Source organism: Silene latifolia, chromosome 7 (genome assembly GCF_048544455.1).
Source record: "Silene latifolia isolate original U9 population chromosome 7, ASM4854445v1, whole genome shotgun sequence".
Taxonomy (NCBI): domain Eukaryota; kingdom Viridiplantae; phylum Streptophyta; class Magnoliopsida; order Caryophyllales; family Caryophyllaceae; genus Silene; species Silene latifolia.
Window position 1 is genome coordinate 8,719,569 of NC_133532.1, and position 8,738 is coordinate 8,728,306.

Below are 8,738 nucleotides of genomic sequence, written 5' to 3' on the forward strand. Positions count from 1 at the left end.
CACACGGTTTTCGAGATTCCTGGGTCCTGGAACAAAAGTCTCTATAACTCACACAGAAAGGTCCTCGTATCAGGTAAAACGGCCACACAAAATTTGAGGAGCAAAGTAGAACATTTGGGAGTACCGGTATGCGATAAACCAGCATTCATGAAACCTCAGATAATTGTTAAAAATGAATTAATACTCGTTATTTGAGGCTGAAATCGCATAGGTTAACTCCTGAAATGACCTCGGACACGTGGTTCAAAAACCATGCGAAAAAGAAACATGGTCCGGTACAACATCCCAAACAGCTGAAAATGAAGTGTATAATACACGGTTCTCGAGATTCCATGATTACTCGGAACAAAATTCTCCGAAAATCACACGAAGGTTCCTTAGATCGGCTAAAGAGGCCACACAAAATTTGAGGAGCAAAGTAGAACATTTGGGAGTACCGGTATGCGATAAACCAGCATTCATCGAACATCGGATAATCGTGAAAAATTAATTAATACTCGTTCTTTGAGGCTGAAATCGTATAGATTAACTCCTGAAATGACCTCGGAGACGTGGTAGCAAAACCGGGAGAAAAAGAAACGTGGTCCAGTGCGACCACCGGAACGACTCAAAATGAAGTGTATAGAAAACAGTTATCTAGATTCCAGGACCCGGAAAAAAATTCTCTGAAACTCACACAGAAAGTTTCTCGGATCAGGTAAAATGGCCACACAAAATTGGAGGAGCAAAAGAGAACATTCGGGAGTACCAGTATGCGAAACACCAACATTCGTCGAACCTCGGATAATTGCTAAAAATAAATTAATACTCGTTATTTGAGGCTGAAAGCGTATAGGTTAACTCCTGAAATGACCTGGAACACGTGGTTCAAAAATCGTGAGAAAAAGAAACGTGGTCCGGTACAACATCCCAAACAGCTGAAAATGAAGTGTATAATGCACGGTTTTCGAGATTCCATGGTTCTGGAACAAAATTCTCCAGAAATCACACAACATTTTCCTTAGATTAGTCAAAGCGGCCACACAAAATTTGAGGAGCAAATAAGAACATTTGGGAGTACCGGTATGCGATAAACCAGCATTCGTCGAATCTCGGATAATCGTGAAAAATTAATTAATACTCGTTCTTTGAGGCTGAAATCGTATAGCTTAACTCCTTAAATGACCTCGGAGACGTGGTGTCAAACCGGGAGAAAAAAAAGTGTGGTCCAGTGCGACCTCCGGAACGACTCAAAATGAAGTGTATAGTACACAGTTATAAAGATTCGAGGGTCCCGGAAAAAAATTATCTGGAACTCACACAGAAAGTTTCTCGGATCAGGTAAAACGGCCACACAAAATTGGAGGAGCAAAAGAGAACATTCGGGAGTAGTTAACTTCTGACATGATCTCGGCCACGTTGTGGAAAAACCAGGAGAAAAAGAAACGTGGTCCGGTACGACCTCCAGAATGGAACAAACTGAAGTGTATACACTTCAATTTGAGCCGTTCGGGAGGTCGTACCGGACCCAGTTTATTTTTCTCCCGGTTTTTCTATCACGCATCCGAGGTCATTTCAGGAGTTAACCAATTCGATTCAGCCTCTATTAACGAGCATTAATCCATTTTTCACGATTACCCGAGGTTCGACGAATGCTGGTTTATGGCATACCGGCACCCCCAAATGTCTTCCGTTTCTACTCAAATTTTGTGTGGCCGCTTTATCTGACCCGAGGAACGTTTTATGAGATTTTCGGAGAATTTTGTTCCGGGACCCTGGAATCCCGAAAAACCGTGTATTATACACTTCAATTTGTGCCGTTCGGAAGGTCGTACTGGACCCCGTTTTTTTTTCTCCCGGTTTTTCTATCACGCGTCCGAGGTCATTTCAGGAGTTAACCTATTCGATTCGACCTCTAATAACGAGCATTAAACGAGCATTAATCCATTTTTCACGATTATCCGAGGTTCGACGAATGCTGGTTTATGGCATACCGGCACCCCCAAATGTCTTCCGTTTCGACTCAAATTTTGCGTGGCCGCTTTATCTGACCCGAGGAACTTTCTTTTTTGATTTCCGCAGAATTTTGTTCCGGGACCCTGGAATCCAAAAAAACCGTGTATTATACACTTTAATTTGAGCCGTTCGGGAGGTCGTACTGGACCCAGTTTCTTTTTATCCCGGTTTTTCTATCACGCGTCCGAGGTCATTTCAGGAGTTAGCCTATTCGATTCGACCTCTAATAACGAGCATTAAACGAGCATTAATCCATTTTTCACGATTACCCGAGGTTCGACGAATGCTGGTTTATGACATACCGGCACACCCAAATGTCTTCCGTTTCTACTCAAATTTTGCGTGGCCACTTTATCTGACCCGAGGAAGTTTCTATGTGATTTCCGGAGAATTTTGTTCCGGCGCCCTCTGGAATCCCGAAAAACCGTGTATTATATACACTTCAATTTGAGCCGTTCAGGAGGTCGTACCGGACCAAGTTTCTTTTTCTCCCGGTTTTTCTATCACGCGTCCGAGGTCATTTCAGGAGTTAACCTATTCGATTCAGCCTCTAATAACGAGCATTAAACGAACATTAATCCATTTTTCAGGATTATCCGAGGTTCGACGAATGCTGGTTTATGGCATAACGGCACTCCCAAATGTCTTCTGTTGCTACTCAAATTTTGCGTGGCCGCTTTATCTAACCAGAGGAATTTTCTATGTGATTTCCGGAGAATTTTGTTCCGGGACCCTGGAATCCCGAAAAACCGTGTATTATACACTTCAATTTGTGCCGTTCGGGAGGTCGTACCTGACCCAGTTTCTTTTTCTCACGGTTTTTCTATCACGCGTCCGAGATCATTTCAGGAGTTAACCTCTTCGATTCGACCTCTAATAACGAGCATTAAACGAGCATTAATCCATTTTTCACGATTATCCGAGGTTCGACGAATGCTGGTTTATGGCATACCGGCATCCTCAAATGTCTTCCGTTTCTACTCAAATTTTGCGTGGCCGCTTTATCTGACCCGAGGAACTTTCGATGTGATTTCCATAGAATTTTGTTCCGGGATTCCAGGATCCCGAAAAATCGTGTATTATACAATTAAATTTGAGCCGTTCGGGAGGTCGTACCGGACCCAGTTTCTTTTTCTCCCGGTTTTTCTATCACGCGTTCGAAGTCATTTCAGGAGTTAACCTATTCGATTCGACCTCTAATAACGAGCATTAAATGAGCATTAATCCATTTTCACGATTATACGAGGTTCGACGAATGCTGGTTTATGGCATATCAGCACTCCCAAATGTCTTCCGTTGCTACTCAAATTTTGCGTGACTGCTTTATCTGACCCGAAGAACATTCTATGTGATTTCTGGAGAATTTTGTTCCGGGATCCTGGAATCCCGAAAAACTGTGTATTATACAATTCAATTTGAATCGTTCGGTAGGTCGTACCGGACCCAATTTCTTTTTCTCCCGGTTTTTCTATCACGCGTCCGAGGTCATTTCAAGAGTTAACCTATTCGATTCAGCCTCTAATAACGAGCATTAACCAAACATTAATCCTTTTTTCACGATTATCCGAGGTTCGACGAATTCTGGTTTATTGCATACCGGCCCCCCCAAATGTCTTCCGTTTCAACTCAAATTTTGCGTGGCCACTTTATCTGACCCGATAAACTTTCTATGTGATTTCCGGAGAATTTTGTTCCAGGACCCTGGAATCCCGAAAAACCGTGTATTATACACTTTAATGTGAGCCGTTCGGGAGGTCGTACCAGACCCAGTTTCTTTTTCTCCCGGTTTTTCTATCACGCGTCCGAGGTCATTTCAGGAGTTAACCTATTCGATTCGACCTCTAATAACGAGCATTAAACGAGCATTAATCCATTTTTCACGATTACCCGAGGTTCGACGAATGCTGGTTTATGGCATACAGGCACCCCCAAATGTCTTTCGTTTCTACTCAAATTTTGCGTGGCCGCTTTATCTAACTGGAGGAACTTTCTATGTGATTTCCGAAATTTTTTTTTTCGGGATCCTAGAATCCCGAAAAACCGTATATTATACACTTCAATTTGAGCCACCGGACCCAGTTTTTTTTCTCCCGGTTTTTCTATCACGCGTCCGAGGTCATTTCTGGAGTTAACCTATTCGATTCGACCTCTAATAACGAGCATTAATTCATTTTTCACGATTATCCGAGGTTCGAAGTTTGCTGGTTTATGGCATACCGGCACCCCCAAAAGTCTTCCGTTGCTACTCAAGTTTTGCGTGGCCGCTTTATCAGACCCGAGGAACTTTCTATGTGATTTCCGGAAAGTTTTGTTCCGGGACCCTGGAATCCCGAAAAACCGTGTATTATACACTTCAATTTGAGCCGTTCGGGAGGTCGTACCGGACCCAATTTCTTTTTCTCCTGGTTTTTCTATCACGCGTCCGAGGTCATTTCAGGAGTTCACCTAATCGATTCAGCCTCAAATAACGAGCATTAAACGAGCATTAATCCATTGGTCACGATTATCCGAGGTTCGACGAATGCTGGTTTATGGCATACCGACACCTCCAAATGCCTTCCGTTGCTACTCAAATTTTGAGTGGCCGCTTTATCTTACCTGAGGAACTTTCTATGTGATTTCCGGAGAATTTTGTTCCGGGACCCCGGAATCCCGAAAAACCGTGTATGATACACTTCAATTTGAGCCGTTCGGGAGGTCGTACCGGACCCAGTTTCTTTTTCTCCCGGTTTTTCTATCATGCGTCCGAGGTCATTTAAGGAGTTAACTTATTCGATTCAGCCTCTAATAACGAGCAATAATCCATTTTTCACGATTATCCGAGGTTCGACGAATGTTGTTTTATGGCATACCGGCACCCCCAAATGTCTTCTGTTGCGACTCAAATTTTGCGTGGCCACTTTATCTGACACGAGGAACTTTCTATGTGATTTCCGGAGAATTTTGTTCCGGGACCCTGGAATCCCGAAAAACCGTGTATTATACACTTCAATTTGTGCCGTTCGGGAGGTCGTACCGGACCCAGTTTCTTTTTCTCACGGTTTTTCTATCACGCGTCCGAGGTCATTTCAGGAGTTAACCTATTCGATTCGACCTCTAATACCGAGCATTAAACGAGCATTAATCCATTTTTCACGATTATCCGAGTTCGACGAATCTTTGGTTTATGGCATACCGGCACCCCAAATGTCTTCCGTTTCTACTCAAATTTTGCGTGGCGCTTTATCGACCCGAGGAACTTTCTATGTGATTTCCGTAGAATTTTGTTCCGGGATCCTGGAATCCCGAAAAATCGTGTATTATATAATTAAATTTGAGCCGTTTGGGAGGTCGTACCGGACCCAGTTTCTTTTTCTCCCGGTTTTTCTATCACGCGTCCAAGGTCATTTCAGGAGTTAACCTATTCGATTCGACCTCTAATAACGAGCATTAATCCATTTTCACGATTATCCGAGGTTCGACGAATGCTGGTTTATGGCATACCAGCACCCCCAAATGTCTTCCGTTGCTACTCAAAGACTGCTTTATCTGACCCGACGAACATTCTATGTGATTTCTGGAGAATTTAGTTCCGGGATCCTGGAATCCCGAAAAACCGTGTATTATACAATTCAATTTGAGTCGTTCGGTAGGTCGTACCGGACCCAGTTTCTTTTTCTCCCGGTTTTTCTAGCACGCGTCCGAGGTCATTTCAAGAATTAACCTATTCGATTCAGCCTCTAATAACGAGCATTAAACAAACATTAATCCTTTTTTCACGACTATCCGAGGTTCGACGAATGCTGGTTTATTGCATACCGGCACCCCCAAATGTCTTCCGTTTCTACTCAAATTTTGCGTGGCCGCTTTATCTGACCCAATAAACTTTCTATGTGATTTTCGGAGAATTTTGTTCCAGGACCCTGGAATCCCGAAAAACCGTGTATTATACACTTTAATTTGAGCCGTTCGGGAGGTCGTACCAGACCCAATTTCTTTTTCTCCCGGTTTTTCTATCACGCGTCCGAGGTCATTTAGGGAGTTAACCTATTCGATTCGACCTCTAATAACAAGCATTAAACGAGCATTAATCCATTTTTCAAGATTACCCGAGGTTCGACGAATGCTGGTTTATGGCATACAGGCACCCCCAAATGTCTTACGTTTCTACTCAAATTTTGCGTGGCCGCTTTATCTAACCGGAGGAACTTTCTATGTGATTTCCGAAAATTTTTTTTTCGGGACCCTAGAATCCCGAAAAACCGTATATTATACACTTCAATTTGAGCCACCGGACCCAGTTTTTTTTTCTCCCGGTTTTTCTATCACGCGTCCGAGGTCATTTCAGGAGTTAACCTATTCGATTCGACCTCTAATAACGAGCATTAATTCATTTTTCACGATTATCCGAGGTTCGACGTATGCTGGTTTATGGCATACCGGCACCCCCAAATGTCTTCCGGTTCTACTCAAATTTTGCGTAGCCGCTTTATCTGACCCGAGGAACTTTCTATGGGATTTCCGGAGAATTTTGTTCCGAGACACTGCAATTCCGAAAAACCGTGTATTATACACTTCAATTTGAGCCGTTCGGGAGGTCGTACCGGACCCAGTTTCTTTTTCTCCCGGTTTTTCTATCACGCATCCGAGGTCATTTTAGGAGTTAACTTATTCGATTCAGCCTCTAATAACGTGCATTAATCCATTTTTCACGATTATCCGAGGTTCGACGAATGCTAGTTTATGGCATACCGGCACCCCCAAATGTCTTCCGTTGCGACTCAAATTTTGCGTGGCCACTTTATCTGACCCGAGGAACTTTCTATGTGATTTCCGGATAATTTTGTTCCGGGACTTTGGAATCCCGAAAACCCATGTATTATACACTTCAATTTGAGCCGTTCGGGAGGTCGTACCGGAACCTGTTTCTTTTTCTCTCGGTTTTTCCATCACGGGTCCGAGGTCATTTCAGGAGTTAACCTATTCGATTCAGCCTCTAATAACGTGCATTAAACAAACATTAATCCATTTTTCACGATTATCCGAGGTTCGACGAATGCTGGTTTATGGCATACCGGCACCCTTAAATGTCTTCCGTTGCTACTCAAATTTTGCGTGGCCGCTTTATTTGACGCGAGGAACTTTCTATGTGATTTCCGGAGAACTTTGTTCGGGACCCTGGAATCCCAAAAAACCGTGTATTATACACTTCAATTTGAGCCGTTCGGGAGGTCGTACCGGACCCAATTTCTTTTTCTCCCGGTTTTTCTATCACGCGTCCGAAGTCATTTCAGGAGTTAACCTAATCGATTCAGCCTCTAATAACGAGCATTAATCTATTTTTCACGATTATCCGAGGTTCGACGAATGCTGGTTTATGGCATACCGCCACCCCCAAATGTCTTCCGTTGCTACTCAAATTTTGGGTGGCCGCTTTATCTTACCCGAGGAACTTTCTATGTGATTTTCAGAGAATTTTGTTCCGGGACCCTGAAATCCCGAAAAACCATGTATTATACACTTCAATTTGAGCCGTTCGGGAGGTCGTACCGGACCCAGTTTCTTTTTCTCCCGGTTTTTTTATCACGCGTCCGTGGTCATTTCAGGAGTTAACTTATTCGATTCAACCTCTAATAACAAGCATTAATCTATTTTTCACGATTATGAGAGGTTCGACGAATGCTGGTTTATGGCATACCGGCACCTCCAAATGTCTTCCGTTGCTACTCAAATTTTGGGTGGCCGCTTTATCTTACCCGAGGAACTTTCTATATGATTTCCGGAGAATTTTGTTCCGGGACCCCGGAATCCCGAAAAACCGTGTATGATACACTTCAATTTGAGCCGTTCGGGAGGTCGTACCGGACCCAGTTTCTTTTTCTCCCGGTTTTTCTATCACGCGTCCGAGGTCATTTCAGGAGTTAACTTATTCGATCTGACCTCTAATAACGAGCATTAATCCATTTTTCACGATTATCCGAGGTTCGACGAATGCTGGTTTATGGCATACCGGCACCCCCAAATGTCTTCTGTTGCGACTCAAATTTTGCGTGGCCACTTTATCTGACCCGAGGAACTTTCTATGTGATTTTCGGAGAATTTTGTTCCGGGACCCTGGAATCCCGAAAAACCGTGTATTATACACTTCAATTTGAGCCGTTCGGGAGTTCGTACCGGACCCAGTTTCTTTTTCTCCCGATTTTTCTATCACGCGTCCGAGGTCATTTCAGGAGTTAACTTATTCGATACAGCCTCTAATAACGAGCATTAATCCATTTTTCACGATTATCCGAGGTTCGACGAATGCTGGTTTATGGCATACCGGCACCCCCAAATGTCTTCTGTTGCGACTCAAATTTTGCGTGGCCACTTTATCTGACCCGAGGAACTTTCTATGTGATTTTCGGAGAGTTTTGTTCCGGGACCCTGGAGTCCCGAAAAACCGTGTATTATACACTTCAATTTGAGCCGTTCGGGAGTTCGTACCGGACCCAGTTTCTTTTTCTCCCGATTTTTCTATCACGCGTCCGAGGTCATTTCAGAGTTAACTTATTCGATCTGACCTCTAATAACGAGCATTAATCCATTTTTCACGATTATCCGAGGTTCGACGAATGCTGGTTTATGGCATACCGGCACCCCCAAATGTCTTCCGTTGCGACTCAAATTTTGCGTGGCCACTTTATCTGACCCGAGAAACTTTCTATGTGATTTCCGGAGAATTTTGTTCCGGGACCCTGGAATCCCCAAAAACCGTGTATTAT